The sequence below is a fragment of the Talpa occidentalis genome, unplaced genomic scaffold, assembly GCF_014898055.3.
Source record: "Talpa occidentalis isolate TD23 unplaced genomic scaffold, MPIMG_talOcc4v2.1 talOcc4.7, whole genome shotgun sequence".
In the NCBI taxonomy this organism is placed as follows: domain Eukaryota; kingdom Metazoa; phylum Chordata; class Mammalia; order Eulipotyphla; family Talpidae; genus Talpa; species Talpa occidentalis.
The window spans coordinates 30,879,116-30,904,251 of NW_023605083.1; the positions used below are offsets into that span (position 1 = coordinate 30,879,116).

Below are 25,136 nucleotides of genomic sequence, written 5' to 3' on the forward strand. Positions count from 1 at the left end.
ATAAAAATTTCAACTAGCTCATGATGCGAACGATGACATTAACAACACGTAACAATGGTTTCCATTTTCTGGCATCTACCAAAAGGGTTTAACATACTCTTTACAGGATGCCATGAAAATGTTTTATTCTTCTTCCCTTCTCCCACTGATAGAGAATTCTGTCTGTTGCTATGTTATAGTTTTTAAATCTACTTATAGTTGAACTGAACCTGTAAAATAGTTCTTTATACCCATAAAATGTTTTGACAAGAATCTAATGGTAATTAGACTAAAATGGGAAGAACCATTAGGAGAGACCATACCCAAGCTTAAATGTATGCTCTGAATGCCCTCAAGAGTTAAATATCTAAACATTCTTTACTACTTTAAAACCATAGATTCTAATTTAATGGCCTCAATCCCTTCTATTCCATAGGAGGTGGCCACTAATGAGCAAATCTATTGACACCCCTCTTTCTGAAAGCCCCAGGGATTCGAACAATCACTTTATTGCACCAACTAGCTAGGAAGGCTGTGTAGGGAAAATGATTCCACTGCACTTTTACATTTCAAGAACCCCAGACAGTTTCTCTGCTTGAGGCAGACACATACCTTTATGGGAAGTTATAAATAAGTTGCTCACATGGCCCTTACCTTTATGCTGGCCAACAATTCAGTTACTAAAAATGTAAAGCTACTTCCCCTTCACTTAAGGACAGGCGATTCTGCTCTACTCAATCTACCACAGACAACCGGCCCGTGTACTATTTATAGATTCTATTGGCTCTAAAATTCTTTGGAATGAAAAAAAAAGACCATATTCCAGCTACATAGAACCATTAATTTTAAGACTTAAAAAAAAAAAAAAGATTTCAATATATGTTCGACTCTTAATTTAGACATCAATTGTGCCAACTGAGACAGCTTTTTCTCCTATTATTCTCCATGTAATAATTTATGAAAAGATATTATAGCATAGATCAATCTAGAATACTCTAAACTTTCCCTAGACTTCAGGAAATAATGAGTTAGTTTGGTGGAAGCATTAATCTTTAAATTATGCAAACTAAGGTTATCAGTTTCATTCCCATTTTTAACTCTCTTATAGACAGCCACCAAACAAGAACCTAAATATACTCTGAGAATTCTCATCAAGTGCAATGTCTACAATGGGGAGACAGGTTTCCAAGAGCTAGAACCCATCTGATCTGGGGACCAGACCTCTGTGTTAAAGTCAAGCAAGATTCTGAAAATGACACTACACAACCCCTGATAATGCTGTCCTGTGCACAGATTTCTCCATTGCTATGCTTGCTGTTCTGTTCTGGGTCCTCATCTCTCACATGGACCACAAAATTACAGCCTCCCAAAAACACACCTCTCATCATCCTAATCCACATTAATAGACTTTCCTGAAAAGATTTTCTTAAACTCTCAATAGCTCTCTGCTGCCTATCAAATTAAGCTCAAACTACTTATTTTAAACAGTTTAGGTATTTGCAATCCTCTGGAACTACTTTTACCATCCCACTTATTCAAACACCTAAAAAAGTTAACCACATTTTGTCCTTCAAACAGTAACAGTATAAAGTCATACCTTCTTCTGGCTTTGCTCTTCTACCCTGAAGACGCCCTGCCGTAACTATCCCACATCCATTTCAAAGGTGAATAGACAAAGCATTCAAAAACATATGCTAGAAGAGCAGATCATTAAAACACACACACACACACACACACACACACACACACACACACACAGACATCCATGAAAGGACACTCACCTCTACAAATGCATGCAAACTTGGTAGTTTGTTTTTCTATCCCACCTCATGTACTTCAAACCAAATAATTATGAAAGCATATTTTTCCATTTTTGGCACACTCTCAGCTATCCTCATCCACTAAAATCCAAATTCTTTTTAAATAGTGTAACAAGAGAAACTAATTTTTGTGTGATCAATTGTGTATTTGTATTTCTAGAGTCTATCACTCCAACTTGACACCTACAAAAAATTAGAAGACAAATTCAAACATGTTCCAAATGTGCTCTAAATCTCTGGTCAACAGGGTTAGGGAGATGTTGCATCTGGAATCTGGGCCTAACTTCAAAAACATGGCAGAAACAAAAGTAAATGTGGGGGAAAAAAAAAACACAAAACCTCAATACTCTAGCACAAAGGTGTTTATTATAATGACAATCACAATGTGATTAAGCTACAAATCTCAAATGAATTTGATACAGACTAAAATATTTAAGCAAACTAATAAAAGGTATAATCTCTGAAATGAATCATGGCTAGGGACAAGAACAAGCATCTCTCTTACACTTACAAGGTCTGGCTTGGATAAAATGACCTTGGGTCAGGACACTTATTTGCAGCTAGAGGGTTCTCAATACCTCGAGTAGCACAGTGCCAGGACAGAAAGAGTGTAGTGCAAAATATTTCCTCTGACCACATCAAATCTCTCTAAAGATCAAGTAACAAGGTGAACAGAAGCCATTTGTCTCTAAAATTTAACAGCAGAACCTACCAAAATAAAGACAGCCAACCTTGGCTAAAAAACATCTTCCTTTGGGGAAGTTAAGGCAGGGAGCTGAAGAACTGGAAATAATCAGTGAAATTGAGTAATAAGAGCTTACAGATGAAAGCGGGATAAGCAGCAAACAAGGGCATCTGTCTAGCAGACTCCATTCCTACAGAATGTTTTATCTTTACCAATCAAATCACAAAAATGTCATTTTCAGGAAACATTTCAGCTTTCCTAAATAAAGCAATAAAAGAGTCAACCAACCACTAAAATTATGATGTTGTGTCAGTTACAAGAACAAGTCACTACCTTGTTTTCTTTAAACCTCTTCACTTTGCACTGCGGTTCTTAAAATTATAAAAGCTTTAAACTTCATGGGAATTCCTCACTTCTGGATTCCTAGTCAATTCCCCTTCCCACCCACACCCACACCCACACAGTCCTTAAACTGCCTCTCAGGTTCTAAGAACTCCTCAGCTTTGTCAAACTCAGGTTTTTGGCCTCAGGGCTAACAAGGGTCCAACAGCTCTGCCAGAGACAACACACTTAACAGCTGCAGGAGTCACAGGAAGAATGTTCTTTGGCAGCGAATACTAACATTTCTCTGTCTCTTGGTCCTTTATGATTCCTACAAACTATGGGATCTTTCCAATGCCAGTCTTTCTGAGGTTTTGTAGTTCTAGAGCTGGTAGAATTAAAAGTTGTGATTTTAGAGAGTAAAGCTAATTTAATTTAGGGTCTTAAATCCTTCCCTTCACTTTAGGTCCTTTTCAGTTATCCATACTGGGCAATGGGAAAGATCTGGTAAGAAAGATTTGCTTATGTACACCAACTGTTAACTCAGTTTATTCAACAACACAACAGCCATGAGATAAGCATTATCTTAAGTGACACAGTCATCAAGATATATCCTGGAGTGTACATCTGCAATGGGAGTAATGTACACAGATGAAGAATGAACATACATAATAGAATATTAGCTAGAAATAAATATGTACTTTAGAATTCAAGAAAATGACGAGCAGAATAAAGGGACTGAGAATGTGAAGCTGGATAGTTTCCATTTTAAACAGTAGGCCTCATTGAGAAGGTGAGTTCTGAGCCAATGAGATGTGGTCCACATTCACTGTCCACATCCCAATCCTGAAATCTGAATACATGATGTTATATGACAAAGAGGATTTAAGGTTATAGGCAGAACTAAGGTTTTAATCAGATGGTTTTGAGATGGGGAGATTATCCTGGATTATCCAAGTGAACCCAGTGTAATCTTGAGTCCTCACAAGTGGAAGAGAGGCTAAAGAGTTAGTGTCAGAATACTGCAGAAGATCAGATCTATCATGGCTGGCTATGAAACTGAAATGGAACTGTTGGGCCTCCCTGGTGGCACAAGGGTAAAAGTCTCAGTGCTGTCAAGCTATCGTCAGCCACTGTGGGACGAGTTCAATCCCCAGCCAGGGAGCTAACCCACATGGTGCAGCAGACCTCTCCTGTCTCACCTGCTCCCCACTCTGTCTCTGTTGAATCCTCTCATACACACACCCCCCACACCAGGCCTACACCCCAGTTCTTGTATGCATAAATAAAAATAAATCTTAAAAGAAAGAAAGAAATGGAACTGTAAATAGTGTAATCTAAAAAGGGGAGGTTTCCTGTTCTCAGCCCTATCTAATGAAAGGTGGAGTTGTGAGCAGGCAAGGGGAAGCTAAGAAGGACTTAGAAGTCTTAAAGAAAAGACTTGGAGGAGACATATGGGCAGACACATGTGAAGAAGCTGCATTTGCTTCTCGGTCTTGGATTTGTCCCAAAGACTTGGAGAATATGGAAGGAGACGCTTGGAAGTGATATGGCTAAGAAACCCATGGGGAGGCTGAAATGGCAACCTTTATCCTGACTTGTACATTAATTTTGCTCCTTTCATTCCAGACTTGCCTGACCCCATCTGCCCCTTTCCTGTAGTTCTGCACCAGAACATGCCTTAGACTTGTGGGACGTTTTTGGCCTTGGCAGCCCCAATCTGGGCGAACCCTGTTTGGCTAGACATTTACCCACAAGGAGATGGCTAACTTTGGTTATTTCATTGGTAAACTATACTTGTTCTTCTCTTATCTCTGGGCACACTAATTCTATTAAAGTTCTTTTCTATTAAAGGCCTTACACACTAAGACTATCCTTTGTCTTTATGCAGTGAATAGCAAAGTACATTTAGAGTGTGCAAGTTTGGGGGGGTTCTGGGGCATCCCCCAGTCTGCCCCACTTTGGAGAACTCTGGCCCTCAGATGATAATTTTGTGTTGTTTTAAGTCACCAAGTTTATGGTAATTTGCTACAGGTATGATAGTAAACAAGTACAGCTACACAGGATACCCAAAAGGAGTGTGTTCCAGGCAGAGACAAGCAAAGACAAAGCTAAAAGGAAGCAAGTCAGCAGTCACAAAGCCAGATCACACAGTGTCAAGGAGTAAGAGAGGAGGAAAGTTTTGCTGGACAATCCTAGGATCTCTGGCTAGATCTGAAAATCAAATTTTGACAGATTAATAGAAGAAAAGCATAGAATGTTGTGAATTTTTAGATGTACATGGATGTTGACAAGGGAATGAAAACAAAGAAATGACCAGAGAGGGAAGCTTTTGTATCTTTTAGACAAACAACATGATTCTGAAGAACTGACCAAAAAGAGTTCTGGGTTAGGTTGGGATAGTAAGTAGTGAAGAAATAACTATGAAGAAGAAAAGGGTTAGCTTAATAAAGTCGGTTTGTTCACTGGCAAGGAATGCCTTCCTTCCTCTAGGAAGAAGGTACTTTTTAGAAGGGAGTTTTGTGAACTGTTTCAGAGGAGAATGAGGGAACAGAAGGTCAGGGTGACCTCCCTCCTGCCATTTTTAAACTCCTCCAGCTTCAGATATTCAATACACCAAAGAACCAAATTTTGAGGTATCCTGAACCCCATCAGAGGCCGCTATCAAAAGAATTTGAGCAAAAGAATAGCATGTTGCGATCATGAAAATAAATCACATGTGGTTGGACAGGGGAGCTCAGAAACTTTGGAAGTAGGAAGACCAGTGAATTCACAAGAGCAGTAACCAAGATGCAGGATGACAGCGACTCCAACCGACATGACCTCAGGGGAGATGAGGATACAGGTAATACGCAGTAAGTGTGCTACGTTAATTACATCAGAGAAGTGTTTAAAATCCATTATCAGAAAATTGGATTAGATTCTCACTGCTCATATTCAAACATACCACCAAGGCATTATGTTTTAGGCACAAAGAATGTGAAATGATTACGCAAAGAATAGTTTCTACAGAAAGTTGTGCCTTATAGGAAAAAAATATAAAAACCTCCTTACAGAAACAATATATGAAAATCAATGTATGAAAAGCTGAGTTTGTAAGTATTAAATCAAGGATTATTCACTTTATATATGAATCCTCTATAGCAGGACTCAGCAAGGGATTAATAGCAAATGTAAAATAAAAATCAGAGTAAAAGAGGCTACTACTCAACACAGTCCAGTATATCAGAAATCAACTGGGTACTCAAGGTAAGAAAATTCCCCAAAATTCACCCCAAAAGTTGAAAAACAAAGTGGATGATGGCAGTGAGGAAAAGTTGACATTTTGTGAAATGAATTAAAATTTTAAGATCTGTATTCTTCAATAGGGCCATTTATAAACCTCCACAGTAGTGAAGGTTAAGTCAGGGGTTAACTCAATCTTGGTTATAGGCTGGAATGAATACACTACCTTCTAGTTATGAATCATTCCAACCTCATTCTTTCATTCCAACCTCAGAGGGCCTAATTAATTTTCATACCATTATTTGGCTATAGAACCTAAAAAGGGATATGAGTATAATAAGCATAAAATCAACTACTCCCACAGTTTTGTAGCAGACTTCTTGTTTAGTAAAGGCAGATAAATTTGAATTGCTAAATTAAGACAGTTAACATAGTAATCAACATAGAAATTGGATTAACTTTACATTCTCCTACAAAAGTCACAGCTAGCCAGAACCTCCCTTAGGGTAGTACAAATTGTGAAAGGCTGATTGGAAATTCTCAAATTAATCCCAGAAGTTGAGTGTTTGCAGTAGGCAAGTTAAAAACAGCTCCTCTGTAAGACACAGACGCTAAAACACTGTCATATTCAAGGTCTGTAACAGAAAGTACGCCTAGTCTTAAAGGGAATATAAAAGACAAGACACGTTTATGGTCACAAATACCAGTTTTAACTCACAAGTGTTATAAAGGGCCACAATATCCCATCTGGCCACAAAGGTTAACATTTTATTCTTCACTGTCATTTAGCAAGATTTACAGACAGAAAACAAAAAACTGGACTTAGTGTTCAATCCCAAGTAGGATATATCAAAATAAAAGCATCTAAAATGTCAACAAACCAAGGAATAATTCCTTAATAATGTTGGGGGCAACACATATTTCAACAAATTGTAAATAGTGACATATAAAATATTGTAACTCATTAATGCTCTGTGCAGAGTAACAATGGACGGGCTCTCCCAGGGCCCACCGTGGGCCCACCGTGGACTGCAAGAGTAAAAACGTCTTTCAAAACTTATGGCCATTTCCTTCCTCTCTGAAATGTGGATCACCTCACTAGTGTTCTCCTATAAAATGTGTATTTTTCTTTTCAGTTGATGTTTAAGGCACTAAAATTCCCAAGATATTTTATGCTTTTGATTTAGAAACATGACTATGAATTATTTAGTACGGAAAGTTGAAGCATCTTAAAAAACAAGATTCACACTAAGAGAGATACTTTATTGCCTTTTGTGCACCTCTTCTTCCTCTCCAAAAGGCAGCTTTCTTTAAAGGCTACATCCCAGTTAGGAAAAACCAGCTAGGTACATTTGTGACTTCTTACTGTGATTAAACACCTGGTTAGTGCATTTCAAGAGGGAAAAAGGGGGAAGCTGAGCAAGAACTGGCATTCAATTAAAATGTTATTTTTTAGTCTTAGTGGTATAAATTGAGGGAGGGGGCTTGAGGGAGAGAATCACAAGGACATTTCTGGTTTATCTGCCCCTTAAGAATGTGTATATGTGTTAATGATGCTTTATTGGGGGGGGTACTTAATTTTAGATACTACAGCAGATAAGACCTTTCTTAGCTTTCGACCACACCCGCCTATTATATCCAACCCCAGATCTCAGATACCTCTCTAAAAGATAAACAGTCAAGGTGCTTAGATTCCCTGTCAATGATCACCTAGCTCAGCAAGTTATCTCAACAGCACTAAAGTAAAGCAATAAATAAATAATGATCCTTACTCAAATAAATGAGTAAGGATCTCCAAAAACACAGTGGGGTAAGCACCCCCATGGTATAAATGAATAGTAAAGCACATGTGTGAACATATGTATGTATACAGAACCTATTTATGTATGTACATGCACATTTCCAAGAGCTGATGAGGAGCAATATGGATCTCCCACTGGCTGAAGTGGAAAGGGAGGAGGCATATATAACTACAGGGTACATTTTAACATGGGAAAATTTTTCTTCAGACATAAACCACAAAAGCATCTTGCCTCTGGATTATTTCCACTCTGGTAGGAGGAAGAGGGAATATAGGGGTCTGTTTTCTTTAAAAGCTTTAATTATATACATATAATTTAGTCAGATAATATGTCAAAGCACTCTGCAAATTCTGAAATGCTAAGTAAATATCAGAGGCTATTATTCTTGGTGGACAAAGGAAGATCCTCTTTCAAAATGTTGCCATAGAGAATTTGCTTACCTGTCTTTTAGTTTAACACTGTCTTTTTTTTCTTTTCTTTTTGCTTTTCCCCCCACCCTCTCTAAATGAGCAACAACGGTGCTGAGCTGTGCTGGAAGCATCCTCATGTGAAAAGGGAACACTGGACAGAAAGTGCATAATGTAGACTTTGCCCAATCATGATTGTCAACTCTTGTGCAGGGCCCGAGAAAGCAGATGCTATGTTAAACTACATTTAGCACATAGTCACAAATGGTGACTAAGGAGGGTACGAATTTTTACTTGAAATGCTGCAATTTTTAACCCCAGACCTCCAAAGTTATATTTAAATATATAGGGTGTGAATAGCTAAGTGTTTCACATCAGAATTATAGCCTTGTCTATTTTAATTTATCTTAGTTTAAGAAGTATACCTTCCTATACAACAGCACGTGCACGCACACACACACATACATACACACACACACACACACACACACACACACACGGGTACATGTCTTTCATCCTCTCCCACTCAGTTTCATTCTAAGCTGCTCAATCTACTGGAATTTTACTTAAGATGAGAAATTGCTACACCTCACTATTACTTTTCCCAGGAACTCCAAGGATAATACCAGCATCTTCCACTTATATTCAGATTTATTATTTATAATACAAGGGAGAAAAAGCGAGCAGGAGTCTCATCTACAATTGTAGCCTAGGATCTGACTGGTAATATGGACAGAGAGATGTATCACACAGTATCACAGCTTCTACAAGTCACAGATCAGGGAAGTGATCCAGACACAACTATATAGTCCTTCTCCTAAGATTATTTTCAAAATGACCTGAACTTAAACATTCTTTTTTCTAAGCCTGCACTAACTTCAGTTTTGAGATCACGTTAAATTAAAATAAAAGTAAGTATCCTTCCTGAACTCTCTATAGGATCTTTTCTGAAGGAAAGAAGTCCCTATTATTTGCCTCTTGTAGTTTCCTACCTCTAAAGGAGGATAAGAAAAATGCAGAAGGGGAAAAAAGCAGCCTTTATTGATTTCTTATTCCAGACCAGATCTCAAACTAGTTATTTCACAAATAAAATCCCATTTAACCCTCTCCTTCATTACAAGCTCTATGTATTAACCTCAATTTACAAGTGAGGATTTCAAAACTTCAAGAATCCATACAGCTTGTAAACAAAGAAACAAAGTCTCCATCTGAGGCTTACCACCTGATTTCTCCACATTCCAGATTGCCCCTCTTCCAGTCCACCACCACTATAGTGATCTACCTAAAAAGTCATTGTTCCACAACCATTTCAAGGCCTCCAATGATGCTAAAATTCCTACAAAGCACCATCACAAGCTCCACAATAAGGCAACCATCCCACTTGATCTGGTGACCACTTCCTCGCATGGACAAACCCACCTTCCACATGGCACCCATGAGACTCCAATGTCCTGTGGCTCCTTCTACACCCAGACTGCCTTCCACTGTTACTCTTTTTTCTCCTGCAACAACCTCACTACCTTTCTTTTCTCCTGGTAATGGAAACATTCTTAGCACACACAAAAAGGAGAGAACGCCTCCAGGAAACCTTTCTGTGCTCCTACTAGCCCATGCACTATTCCCCTTTGTCTCCTCTGAAATAAATGTAAACAGAGATCCATAAACAGAAAAGGCATCAATGCTGTGATAAGCAGGTAAGTAGAAAAATCTCCCACTTATTTGTGAGATTTTTCATGTGGCTTTATATTCCCTGTCAAGTGGGAAACTTCCCAATGCCGCTCTTGTAAAAGAGCAGGAACCAGTAAAAGTCATCTTGAGTTATCAATAAGGAGGCATCCCTTTCCAATACACCAACTAAACCATGTAAGCTCAAGCTTCAAGTTAATTCAGACATACCCCCAAACCTCAAAACTGAGGTGTTTTTTTTAAATTCCTAACTATAATCCTTTGTTAACACAACATTAGCCTCAGAAAGTAAGGGAGAGAAGAAAAGACTGTCATCACACCACAGTTTAAAGTTAAGTAAGCAAAATTCACCACCAATGTGAAAAACCAAGATGACATCAGAAGTTAGTATCACTCTCCCCCAGTCCACTCCGTGTAGGTGTGGTGTATAAATAGTATCAGGAAGAAGAAGACAGAGGAAACCACCCAGGGTCAGAAAAGCATTATCCCCAAATCACTGGACAGGTTCCCTGTGCGAGACATTGGGGAAAAAGATGCACAAAATATACTCACATTCCACCCCCGTAGAGATTCTCCAGAACACATGTAAGCCCAGAGAAGTCAAAGGTTTTTAAGGCAATTTTTAAGAACAGATCCAGGAATAGTAATCCATCTGGATGACCTATGCTAAGTATTGTGCTATCCAAGAAAAAAATAATAAGGCAAAGTCATTGCTGCTATGGAAACTACCACTTCTAACTTAAACATCTGAGCTTGAACATATATTTGAACAAAAATGAAGCATTTTGCATAACAATGTTTAATTAAAATGCTCACAGTAATAGAGACTGTGCACAGCTTTTGTTATTAAAACTAAACTGGACTTCTGCCTTATTATGAAAATTTGAAATCACAAAGAAACAGGTTCAACTTTTTTTCTCATTTAGGACATTAAGAGTTTCTTGGTACACGTTTGTTGCTATACCTCGATCACATTTTTTTAAAAATTTATTTATTTACATATACAAGAACTGGGTTACAGGCCAGAGGTGTGGGATGGGAGGGGGGGATTTAGAAGATTCACCAGAGACAGAGTGGGAAACAAAAGAGGCAGATCCACTGAACTACACTGCTGAGGGGAGCAGCGGGTGAGATAGGAGAGGTCTGCTGCACCATGTGGGTCAGCTCCCTGGGCAGGGATTGAACTAGTGCTGCAGTGGCTGCGGATAGCTTCATAGGCTGTGTCTTAACCCCTTGCGCCACCAGGGAGGCCCCCTTTATCATATATTAAATAGCAAATTTCTTTAAAAGAACTCTCAGTACGGTGGTTTTAACACAACAATTTTTGGCAGTAATTATGGAGTATTTTACCACTGACCAAAGACTTTCTAACATACCTACTATGTAACAGGCAATATATGCTAGTCTAGATTAGTTAAGACTGAAATCTCTTTCAGTCAGTATAAAAGGAAATAAATTCTTACTATCATCTGCTATTTTAATCTCAGATGGATTTGGAGAGCAGGAGGGAATTCTGCAAGCTAGTCTTCAGGCTATGGCACCAAACCCAAGTTTTTCAGCCTTTTTCTGTAAAGAAAGTAGAGAGCTAACTCAAGAATACACTTTCTCAGACATATTTTAAAGAGTTCCTTGCCTTGATTTGACTGCCAATTTCTGGTTGAGAATCATCACAGTAAGGGAAATGAAATGGTTTAGAAATGTGATTTTTCAGGGTCTTAGCCCTAGACCTCCACCAAGCATGCTTTAAAGCCATCTATTGTCAAGCTAAAGCCCACTATCCTCAACAAAGATCTGAGGACAAGACGTCTTGAAAATGAATTAAGAATTCGGGGCATTAACTTTATTTTGAGGATGGCAAAAGAACAGGGAACCATTCAGAAAAACATGGGAACAGTAAATTAAGACTAGCAAAAAGTTCTACTTCATTGGAATGGTCATTAGAGCAAATTTCACTGCCATCAGATCAAGAAAGAACAATGACTATCAATGGTATTTCTTCTTCTAACCGAAATTTAAACGTTAGTTCTTCTAACTGATAATGACCCACAATCCAGACTTACTGAGACCAAATATGGGCGGAACTAAACAAAATGCAATCCTATACGAGGAACTAAACAAAATGCAAACAAATGTCAAGGCTGGCTGTACAGACACCTACACAGATCTACTAAGCGTAGCCAACAGAAGTGACTACAACCAGGAAGTCCCTTTTGGTATATCATCACGGACTCAAGACATGGTGAACAAAACCCACAGTAGTTCTGATGATCAGGAAGGAAAACTGGGGTGGCAGGAGCCAGAAAACATGAGTGAGCCCAAAGTCTTCCTAATTTAAGTATTATGCATTCAAATAAATGACAGTCTGATGGCCACAGTAGAAAAATTAAAAGAAAGTAAGAGCAAGAAAATAATTCATACACAAAGTTGAAAAGAGGTTACAGGATCACATTTAAGAGGATGAATAAGGAAAGATGCCCAAAATATTTTATCTGTAACCACATAAGATAAATACACATCTCTTGGAGGAAGCCAACAAAGAAAACAGTAGACCAATCACAACTGAAAACCAGAGGGTGGATTTAGTCTGCAAACAAGTATTATTTAGTCTATCCATTATCTTTTTTTCAAGTAATTTAGAGTGTTCAACATTTAAAACTTCACCAATTTAGCAATTTTGCATTTATAAAAAATTCTTGGCTTCTCTTTAAAGACACAGAGAGATTGCCAATGGAGACTGCACTGCCAGCAAGCTACCTGTTAACTGGAATGTTCTCTGCAGTTCTCCTAATACAAACTTTACTTCTTTTCCTAAAATGCCCTAGCCCCTGCAAGACTGGATCTTCAAGATGCTGAAAGGTGTACAGTTTTGTTTTTTTTTCCCCCAATGGTGGAGACAGTCAGATGAACAGAGAATTGGTGTGTGAGTGGGACAACAAAAGCAACAATTCCTAGTGCAAAATGCTTGAAAACCTTACTACTGATGCAGCACAGACTTTCAAGTAATGATGGCTAAGTGGCGGTGAATTGATCTTAACTACTTTTGACATATCATGCTCATGTAAAACTTAGAATCTTTAATTTTAGGCTTAAGCATGCCTTAAATATTCCAGTGAATAAGTTTAACAAAGAATGAAGCAAGAAAACATCAATCTTGTATTACTATATATCCTGATAGACTGCCACATAGATTCAAAGAAACTCTAAAATGAGATTCATGTTGACATGCTCTATTATTATAAATTGGGAATGAGCAGAAAATCATCTTGTCCATAAAGAAGTATATTCTGTCCCTTTTGGAGGCTGAGAAGAAAGTGAACTCAGAACTGATTAAATATTTTGATGCCAGAAAGAAGAAGAATGCATTAGGTATATTATCCCCAGGATTTGGGGATGTGAGATAGACAGCAGTACACAAAAAATTAAGTCAATCTGCATTATACCAGAAGCCCTTAAATTAATATAAACAAATTTCAAAGTCAAAATTTCTAAAAACTGTTTGGCGACATATCACAAATTATATTTTGGAGGTAGAACAAGAGTAAATAGAGACAGAACAGAAGTGTAAAGGACAGGTTTTACTTTACACTGCTGCTGCCTTCAGCCTACCTAAATAGACTCCGTTAAAACTTACTTCAAATCAGAAGACCGGGCAACCCTGTGGACCCAAGGCAACCCTGACACCTGCAGAAAGCCTTTGAAGGCAAGAGGCGTAGAAAGCAAAGCCTTGTCTGAAGACCAGGAAAACGGAAGTTGGTTAACAGAATGAACCACTACAGGGTAGACATGCCCCCCAACTGCTATTTTGTTTCCTGTATAAAAATTTTCAAAGTACTACAAGACTGCCCCTATGTCTACTAGCAATATGAGCACAATTACAGTTTGATTTAAATCCTGAGGTAATTAACTCACCATTCTTTCCTATTCTCTAAAAATAGAGGTCTTAATAAAGAGCAAGGGATACCACCACTCCATGCATAATGGTCTCTCAAAAATGTCCTGAACTAAGAAGTCTTTTAGTATTGAGACTTTCAGTAATTTCAAGCAGAGACTAGGAGAAAACTATATTTTTCACCTCTTCTCATTAACTAAAAGCCACAACTAAAAATAAAAAGACTAGGAACTCCAAATAGAGTATTTTATAGGGCACATTAAATTATTCCCTATCAAGTGCAGATCTTTAAGGTTGCAGTGTATTACTTTAATGCTATTGATTTTTTTTTTTTTTCAGAACCCACTGTAATTTTCCTTAAAAAAAAAAAATCCTCATCAACTTTCAGTTCAATCTCTATTTATAATGCAAAGAGGTCTGGGGTGCTAAATGTGCAGAGCACACTACCCATTCTGCAAAACTTCAGATGTATCCTAGGTAGGCTCTCTCTTCTTCCAGGGCTGTATTATAAAGCAGGTACTGGCTACAGAATAATATTTGACATTCAACAGCAGTATGTTATTTTGTATTTGTTTCCTAATGCAGTGTAAGAGATGCCAAAACAAGAAAGTAGTCACAATAGAAAACTTACTAAATAGAATGCGAGATACTCACTTTACTTAAATGTAAATACAAGTACTTCTGGCTTCCCATCAGTTACTAAAATCTTAAATTTTCAGCATAATTTGAGCAAATGGAGTTCTGCATACCAAACACCTCTAACCTTACTAAAGTTTCTAAGTATTGAGTTCCTACAGGTCTTTGTAAAATCTCTTTTTCATATCTTTGTTTAATTTATATTAACTTATAAGAATTAAACTCTAGAATACATAATAAAAGATACACTTCTCAGTTCACATATCAGTAATTATGTTAGCCAACACCAACACTGCTATTATATTCTTCATTAAGGTCCAAGTTTATAGAGATAAGTGAGCTAGATGGGTCTATATGACAATTTTGTATAAGAGCAGCTCCCCAGTATAGCTACAAATCTAAAATACCAGAATGAAATGCACCCATTTATATTTAAATAAAGCTTCAGTTCAGTTCTTCAGAGACTTAACAGATGACCCATATAATCAAGGTCAAGAAAAAACAAGTCCCAGTACCTCACAGAAAACTGGGGAAATCTGGGAATTTAAGTTTTCAAATCAACCAAAAAGGGGCTGCGAACTGACCTCAGGGGGTAAATACCTAGAGTTCCTAAGTGCTAGCAGACAACTAAGCAAGAGAAAGAAAGAATAAAAGTAAAAGTCCTTAGGTAGTCTAAAAGTCCTATTTGTATTTAATAGTTTCTTTAACCTTTGACAAAATTTTAACCCCAATAATTCCCCAGATCTAAATATAATTTTCCCCCTCTGCCTACCAAACAAGTATATTATAGGAAGTTAAAGGCTAGATGAAAGAATGGTTTATAAAAATTTTAAGACACTATACAAAGTACTGTTCTCAAGACACTAACTTTCTTAACTGTTTCTGCTCTCATGTTCTGCTCTCAATGCCCTTCCAACAGCACATTTCTAAATTCTGCAAAGGTCAAGCTGTCATAGTCACTGAACTTGGTAAATTCTAATTAAATGAAAATGCACACACTCCAGCATATAGACCAAACTGTGCTTTCTTCACTAGGAAAAAAAAAAAGGCCATTGTATACCTTTAAAGTTAATGTGCCAGTGATAAGAATCCTGTATACTAAGTTCCAAGGACCAAATATTTAAACCACCAAAGCAGGCAGAACAGATTATCTGAGTAAAATTTAACACAAAAAAGTTTAAGCACAGAGCGATTCAAAAGTTTCTTACTAAATAGCTAAGTGATATTCAGATTCCCATGTAGGAAGTATATCCATAGACTGCCGTTGAAAATTCATAATCAAAGTGCATGGTAGGCTCGTGCTTGGAGCCTAGCACAGCCCTTGACACAAGGTCTTAGCATGGTCAACAAACTGACAGTAGCCAGCAATTAACATGAAATGTTGGCATTCTTGAAAACATAAGAGAGATTAGGCCATTTTAAAGAGTTGGAACTATGAATAAAAATTAAGCCTGATTGTTACTAGGTACCATACCACATCAAGAAAACCATTTCACACAACCAAATAACTTCTGATGAGACCTGAGTTTACTGGTAACTACTGACAATCCTACAGAATGTAACTGAAGGCAGGAGTAAGGAAGAAAAGCAAGGACAAATTTCTTTGGTTGTCTTGTACATATCTTACCAACTCTTTTCTTCCCAACTAACTTCTAATTTCAGTAGCTTAATGGGCCCTCATCAACTCTCCCATTTGAGAGCTGGTTCCCCAATATCCCAAAGTACTGACTAGTAAATATATGGCTAAAGAGAGAAAATCCACTTCATTTTCTATGCATTCAACAAATGCACACTTCAAAAGAGAAGGCAAAATCTAGAGATTCATTCCAATACTTATGAAAGCAAGTCAACCGCTACTCTACTCTATGGAGGATGGAATCATACTAATTACAAATGGTCCATTGGGCAGAAGAGTCCTTACGTCTGTTAACATTTACCTCTCAAAGAGAAACAGCCAGAGTGAATATAAAATAAAATGCTCAGCACAAAGGATGTAACACAGCAAGATCCCAGTTTATATTACAGGAATCACTTAAACTTCTGATAGATAACCTATACAATTTGGACAACTACAAAGTGGCCATGGGTCACCTGAAACAGCAGGTCCCTAACAAATAAAAGGCATCAGAGATTCATTGAGATAGTTTTTTAATGAGGCTTAAGTCACATCTAAAAGGACATGCATGAAGAGCCATGCCTCAAATATCAACACATTTGAAAGATAAAGACATTCCCTCCATTTGAAAATGCAAATCCTTTAACATTCAGGGCATTGTGTAGGATACTCAGGATGACTCAGACAAGGAGTTCCCACTCAAGGCCTAGCAAAGAATAGAACACACACAGAATGACAATAGAAGACACAAATCTGGTGTGAGAAGGGTTGATATCTGAATGACAGGGAAAATATCAGGAAGATTCTGAGAACAGAGAAAGGACAAAGGATAGCCTAGTGCATATTCCCTATGTTCAAATAGGGGATGAAGCAGGCATGGGTTGAACCATTTAATAATCGCCATAAGACAAGTACTCAGAAACTTGGAGAGGGGAAAGAAGCAAATGGAAAAAACCACTGTTTAAAAGTAAATGTAAAGGAATAAAATGGAAAGGTTGATCAGAAAAGGTCTCTCTAGAGAAGTGACATGTGAACTGAGACCCGAAGATAAGGAACATGTTAAGATGATGTTAATAAATCTGTAATACTCTGACAGGAGGTAATGGCATGCAACATGATTCAGGGGAAGGGCATGATGATGAGTAAGATACAATCTGTGCCCTGAAGAGTCTCACCCAAGGAAACAGTCACATGCAGAATGCAGAAACACAATAAGCAGAATTTTACCATTATGGAAACTTAAAGGACCTAGAGATCTTGAAACCCAGCCACCTCAACCACTCCCATTTTTTCATGTGAAGGAAATGAGGTCCAGATTGGCTCAGGGTCATTGAACTAGGTAGGGGCAGAGGTTGGGCCGCAGCCTATTAATTCCCATTACTTCCATTTCCCATTAGTTTTTTAATCATAAAATTCATTTGAAAATCAGAGCTCAGTAAATTAGTAATGAACAAGGAACACTTAATATTTATAGGGGAAAAATGCAGACTCAGGCCAAAGTGCCAAGCACTTCACTAGATATTCCACTAGATATTGTAGCATAATCTTCACTGGTTCAGGACAAAATGAAAAATGTAGTGATTTTTTTTGTGAAATGTATTCAATTTCTTTTCTGAAATTATGTGCATCTTACTTCTGGGTATCGAAAGCATCCAGGAAATGATGTTGATAATAGAGATTCTGCTAGACTTTGTAAAATGCCTTTCCTTGATGAAACAGTTGGGAAATTTATCAGTCCCCTCTCCCAACCCCATATATTTTTGTTATGCTACATCCTGAGAAATACAAACATTAAGGGAACAATTGTTACAGAGAGGGTAGGAAAGGATGTGGGGAACCACTAAGAAGGTATTCATAATAGCACTATTCATCAAAGCAAAAATAAATAAATAAATTGGAAACAACTGAAGTGCTTATCAAGGAAGATAAACAGGAAGATAAGACGACACATATCCACACGACTGAATATTCTTCAGTGCACTCTAAGAGGATCTATGCATAAACCTAAGTGTATTTTACGCTGAGAATTTTGATGAAACACAATCTTTTAATTTATGCAGCTGTCCTTAAGGCCAAACATAATCAAAAAGAAACATTAATTCTTAATCATGTATTTTCTAAATCTTATTTTGTGGTTTTTTAAGAATAGTGTGGTAACAAAAACAACAAAGGGGGAAATGTCCTTCAAAAACTGGAGCCACTATGTCTCAGCCCCACTCACTGCCTCATATCTGGTTAACCCAAAACTCCCGCAACAGGCACTAATTAGCTGCAACACAGAAACCTGGACCTATTCTGCCAATTAGCAGCTACTCAAGGTCTGGGTCAATCTGTAAAAGATATTTCCAAAGTGTATGGTCATGTCCAGCCTGAACAGAGTAATAGGTTAAGAATTGAAGAGGGCACACAAAAAAGTTAACCAGTTAATGGAATTCTGCACAGCAGTGGCAAGACACCAGGGGCCACTCAAAGGTGTCTCTTGACCTTTTCACTTAATTTACAGTCCCAAAGAAAAAAAAAACAGTGACTTAAATAAGATTTCCAGACCTTTGTGTCCTGAAGGTCATCAGATGAGGTCACCCCCTGAAGAATTCTCCCAGAATGCTGATTGATCTGCTAGAAAAACAGCCTGCTGGTCTTAACTGATGCTACGCTCTATTTTGGACACCTACTGTCTCAAGCTAGCTGAACTTGAGAAATTTCTGAATCTTTCCAAGGACATCACAAACATTTGTGTCTGTACCAGAACATTTATCTCTGTTACTGAAGAAAAGTCACCTTCCAGAAGAACTGCCTTTAAAGTCCACATCATGTGCACTAATAAAAAAGTCACGCAAGAAAGGAAAATACTTTAAAAACTCAATTCTATTATATACCAGTAAAGTCAAGGGGAACTTAGAGAAAATTAAAATCCTGATACGTAATTTTATCAAAATTTTGTAAGCAATAAAAATCGAGACAAACTACATTCCAGGCAAGGAATTTGGATGTTTATTTCATACGGAGATTCAAAAAATATGAAAGAACCCTGAGCTAACTACTAAAATGATGACAATCCAAAAGTTTTTATTGACATATCCAAATAACAATGGGAGTTTTGAAGGGAAAAGTCTAATTCTACAAAAAAGAAAAAAAATGCAGTTCAATAAAAACCATTCTTTTAAAAATAGTAAGATAGTTACCCTGTTCAGCTGGCCTTGATCTGCCCTTTGTCACTGGAGATAGACTCTATCACTCAGAAAGTCACCCTGAAGCTATATGTAGCTAGCGTGGGGTTAAAAGAAGCAAGAACTTATGAATACAAAAAACTAAGACGTGTTCAAAGTTTATTAGTAGAAAACAGTTTCTGTAAATCTTTAGAGAAGGAAAAAACTCTTTAAAAAAAATCTAAGCCACTGAAATTTTAAAATGACACCCACATGTCCCACTTTTCTATTCAAAGAATGTTGACACTATGTATCTTTCTCTTTGGAAACTTCTTTTCATGTCTAATGTCTTTTAAGAGGTAAAAACACGTTTTTGCTTAAACACACAAGGAATAAAATATCAGGGAAAATCTTGGACTTAGACCTGTAAACAAAATTTAATGGGACAGACTAATCCAAACAAGGAGAAAGGGCAATCTATAAATCGGTCAATGTGAAAAAGAATATGGACATTTGAAAAAGGAAAAGGACATTGTTGGAAGGGGTGAGAAAGACAATAGCTAAAAGTAGTTGAAGTTAGAATGTGCCAGGGCGGTGCCATTAATCCTTTAAAGGGGCACTATCTCCATGCAAACCTAACAACCTAAGAAAATGGGTCACTTTATCCCTATTTTTTCAGATGAGGAAATGGGCTTAGAAGTAATGCCCAGAACCACAAAACCTGCAAATCCAGGTCTAGCACACTGTAAAGCACATGCTTTTTGCACCACATCAGTAAAGCAGTTAAAATAGCCAATGCCTGGCTTCACCCCAGACCAATTAAGTAAGAATCTCTCATAAGGGCCCAGACGGCAGTACTTTTAAAAGCACCCTATTTTATTCTAATGTGCAGCCACAGCTGAGAGTCACTGCAAAGACCTTTGTAAAACAAGCAGAATATCAGCTGGGTCATGCAGAACACACAAGAGTCAAATAATCAGCGATGAGGGAAGGCGTCTAGCTTGGAGGGGGAAACAGTTCTGTGGAGCTGCAGAGGCAGAGTCTGGCAAGAGCAACTCCAGGAAAAAAAGCATCACCAGAACAGTGACTAGAAAGTCAGCAAAAAGTAAATCAGTATCTCTTTGCTGAAAGCACAAAGTACCAGCCAGGAAAGTTGTACTTTTAAGACTTTAAGAAAGGGGCACACAATTATTTTTATAACCATTGGGACAAAAGGAACATAAATTTTATAAAGAAAGAAATAATAGTTGACTAATCTAATGTCAATGGACAGTGATACAAATTATAGGGACAGAAAAAAGGGGTGGCTTACGCAGCATCAGATGTAGCAATATAGTTACAACCATAAGCTCTGTGCTATTACCCTTTCCAGCATTCCAAGACTGGATTTCCTCATTTAGAAAATGGAGAATATAATCACATCGTATTGTCTGTTTATTGGAAGGAATGAAACAATCCAAAGGAAATAGACTCAGAGTGTCTGTATTCTCAGAGAGCACAGTCTAAGACCACAGTACCCCAACTTTCTCCTTCTTATCATTACAGGTTTATATGGCCTCAATAGTTTTAAGACTCAGTTGTAGAAAAGAAGTTTTACCTGCCTATCAAGTTTCCATTTTCAAATACTGTCTATATCAGTTCAAGCTAGTACCCAGAAGTTAGGTGCAGCCATGAAAAAATATGGAAATTTTTAATAAATGGTAAGGTAGAATGTATCCCCCGACCCCCTGGAAAGTGACTGTCATTTCATAAATGGTTGGTGAATTTCTATATTAAGTGATATGCAACTTATGTAATTTATATGCAAAATTAAATATGTCCTCAACTGAATTTTTGAGGCACAGTATTATTCACAAAACAAGTCTAGTAATAGGATCGATTAAACTTTCAATTAATAAAAAAATAACCAACAACTTAAAATCTAATACCTGCCAAATGATAAAGTTTGGCAGCCTTCAAGATTTCCAACTGAATTTTCACATACCTTCTTCCCTCTTAAGATAGTTTCCCACATACTTAGTAGGTAATCCTTCAGCTAAGTGATCATTAAACCCACACTCTGAATGCCAAAATATTACTTCCTGACTAGTCTATTACACCGTGCAATCTATCAAGTCATCATTATGATGGAAACCTGAGCTAATGACTAGGGTAACTTTCCCCAAGAAAATAAACATTCTTAAACATCTTTAAAGGGAGAGGTGCAACATGGGAGAAAACAGTATAGTTATAAAAAAAGGGTTATTTTTCAAACTTTTACTTAAATCCAGCTGAGTAAAGAAAAAATATTTGAAGATATTTTTGAAAGTATTCTGTGTTACTTTACCCTCTTCACTATATAGAAGTAAGGTACTCAGAGGTAAGGGGGAAATCAAGCTTCTAGGGTGAAATAACTTCATTAATTTCTAATGCCTGCAACTAATTTCAAAGAGAAACAGCTATAATGCTTGGATAACCCATTAAGACACACATTAAATGGCAGTTGTTTAGTTTCTCAATAAAAGAAATTTTCTTGTAAATCACTCTTTGGTTAGAGAACCACTCTAAAAGAAGTGAAGGGTGCTACTGCAACTCTCTTGTTTTGTACTGGAAATAAAATAGATCTAACAGTTATATAATGAATATGAGGGAGAAATCAGAGAGAGAATCCTAAAATTGACAAAATTTTTTTGGTAAAAAAGAGAAGAGAGGGCACAAAAATACAGGGAAATGCCTGCCTGGATGAAAGGACCGTGGCTATTTTCACTAACTTGTTTGAATCCACCTTCTCAGAAACCCACATTCTCTTTTCCATTCTGGCTGTTCAGGTAAAGTAAAACTTTATTTTTGGCTTTGAGATGGATTTTCTACTTAGGATTAATTACAGGCATATCGGCTGCCCTGGGAGTTCACTTTCAAACAAAACAAGGTCACACTAAAAACCTGACCGAAGTAGAAATGGAAAATAATACCATCTGAGGCTCCATCCCATCCTCACAACACAATATCACAAACACCTATAAACCTCAACACAAAGAAAGCTAAAACTCTCCTGCATTCCCCAAAGAGAGGAGAGTTAAAGGTTTGGATCTCTGATGGTTATCTGGAGGAGACAGGAAAGCTATAGTAAAGCTAGGTCAGTAACTACAAACTGACTAGCTAATTTAACTGGGGATAATAACTGGGGGGGAGGGGGAGCAATTTATCTCAGAGCTTTCATTTATCTTAGGGTTTCACAGCTAATTTTCTCTCTAAGTTTAAAAACTAGGGCCTCATTAAGAAGTTGTGACTTGCTGATGTGTGCTCTGAGCAAGCACACAATGCAAAAATAAAAAAAACCCACACACCTCAAAACTCGCAGCTCTTAGCGTTTCCAAAACAACTAACAGGAGTTCCATGACTAACACTTGACCTTCTTGACGTTCTCCAAGTAAAGTGGGCCCAGAGGGTCTTAGAGCTGCACAAACAAGTCAGCAGGCATTCAGGGAAAACACTGTCAAACCCTCTTGACACCAGTGGCAAAAGCGGTGTTTTCTAAATATATGTCTGTTTAAGTGGCTTTTAAAGCATAAGCACAGTGCCTTAAAAGGCGTTTGTAACAAGAGGTCGGACTATAAAACTGAAGAGATGAGAGAAGAAATCAATTGCATATCAATTGACAAAACAACTTCAAAAGGCAGAGTTGGTCAGAAGCTGTTGTTCAGGGTGAAAGAGAGCGAAAAAACCTCCACATTGGAAATATCCTGTCCCTGGGGTGTGAACAAGGAGATCTGACCAGTTGTAAAGATCAGAAAGTACTTCCCTTCTACACTGGAAAAAAAAGGAAAACTATAGACTAGAAATATAGGAAAAAGAAATTAATTTCTGAAAATACCGGATGGTCTCACTCATAGCAGGAATCTAGAAAACCTAAATAAGGGACCAGGAAAATGAATAACTATAATAAAGAAAAAATCAAAATCAACAAACAACTATGAACCAGAGACCCTCTATTGGGGGGGGGGGGAATTAGGGTCAAAATAAGGGGGTTGCAATTGTATGGGGAATATAAAAATAAAATTTAAAAAAAGAAATTAATTGCTGTTCACTCCTAGAGAAATTAAATATCTGTCTGTGTTATAGACAAAATTTCTCTCAAAATTCAAGCCATAACCCTCCACGTGACTGTATCTGGAGATAGGGCCTTTAGGAGATAGTTAAGGCTCATGAGGTCATATGGGTGGGTCATTAACCCGACAGGGTACCAAATAAGAAAGAAGAGACACCAGGAGCTTGCACACAGAGGAAAGGCCAGATAAGGCCAAGGAGGAGGCTGTCCACAAGTTAGCAAGAAAGGCCTTACCACAAACCAAACCTGTTAGCACCTTGATCTTGGAATTTCAGTCCCAGAACTTTGAGGAAAAATGTCTGTTGTATAAACAACCCAGTCTGTGTTTATTTGGTATTCTGTTATGGCAGGCTGAGCAGACTAATATAAGCCCTAAATCAATTCTTTCTCTCAGTTATCTTTTTCTTCCTAACGCTGCCACCAACTCTCATAGACTCTTGGGATCTGAACCTTAGGCATATATATCCTCTGAACCATACCTCCTCATTTTAGACTGCACAATTGTAATTTTTCCTTCACTGCCACCAATAAACACTCCATCTCCCACTTTCTTGACACCAGGGCTCCACATCCCTCTCCTGTCTCCCCTTCAACACCTACACTTTATTCTAATCTGCCCAGTTTAAACTTCAAAGATGGGCCTCCCCTAGTGGCAGAGCGGTTGAGCGCTGGGCTGTGAAGCTGCCCACAGCCTCTGCAGCACCGGTTAGATCCCCGGCTGCTGGCGAGGGTCCCACATGGCGCAAAGACCTCTCCTGCCATGCCCACTGCTCCCCTCAGCAGTGTATTTCCTTGTCAGTCTGCCTGTTCTGTTCCCGGCTCTGGTGAATTCTCTCACGCTCCTGCGCTTCTGACTGTACCCAGTGCTTGTACAAACAAATAAATAAATCTTAAAAATAAAATAAAACAAACTTCAAAGATACTCATTCTACCATCTGCTCAATTACTATCAAGGGCACACATACAGGCTTGCATTCAAGGGTCACTTCAATTTTCTGACTACCTACTCACCCTAATATTTTGAGAATACAAAAATCCTACATCAGGCCATCTTGTGAATAGCTCTTGGCATTTTCCTTTTTCCTTGTTTCATTCTGTTGCAAAAACTTAAAAAAATCTCCTTCTCAACTCTATTTCCTCTTTCTAAATGGTGGCTGGAAGAGAGAAGATACTGAAAAAAACTACAGAATCGCAAGTGCGTATGGGTAAAACCATCAAGCCCAAGATGCTGCTCTGCCACACAATTTTATTCAAACAGGCTTTTAGTATCAATAAAAGGCTTTTATTACCAATAAAAGCCTAACTTGGCATATCATATAAGGTTTTTACATGAGATTTGAAAATAATGGTAACTCCTAGTAAGAGAAATAGAAAATCAAATCCATAGCACGCTCATGCACCCCATAACATGCCCACCCATTCCCTGCCATGCCCATACTATTTATGGTTTCAGACTAGAAAGAAAATCCATGAGGTTTCAACGAACCCTTAAAAACAGAGACTACATGCTCTACTTAGAGTGAATAATGCTCATTTTTCACAACACAGAAAAACTCCAACTCCATATAAATAGGAAACAAGGGAAATGACATGTAAATAGAATTCAGACATTTTTCAGAGACTCTCATCTCCCCCCTAAGTTTTATCAATCTAAATATCATGCAAGGTCTAGAAACCATGAAGTACCCGTGGAATTGATCTCTCCAGGTTCAACCAGTGCTCTCAAATCCACTGCTTTCCAAAGCCACCACCCATATCCCTGCAACAAAACTTCTTAACTAATGAATCCCTCAGAATTTCCCTATTTTCAGTGAGCCCTTCCTCTAAGAATCCTCCAA

At 37.8% G+C, this 25,136-nt stretch overlaps 1 protein-coding gene across 30 annotated transcripts in view; it reads right to left on the reverse strand.

Moving 5' to 3' along the window:
* The window catches only part of ELAVL2 (ELAV like RNA binding protein 2), a 161,414-nt gene that overhangs the window by 74,834 nt on the left and 61,444 nt on the right, over positions 1-25,136 (reverse strand). Inside the window, exon 1 of one of the 30 annotated variants that reach the window (XM_054688806.1) lies at positions 10,478-10,494. The exons of the other annotated variants lie outside the window; for them this stretch is intronic. The gene's annotated coding sequence lies outside the window, so the exon portion shown is untranslated. Of the gene's footprint in view, positions 1-10,477; positions 10,495-25,136 lie in introns of those variants that run through there. 30 annotated transcript variants of the gene reach the window in all.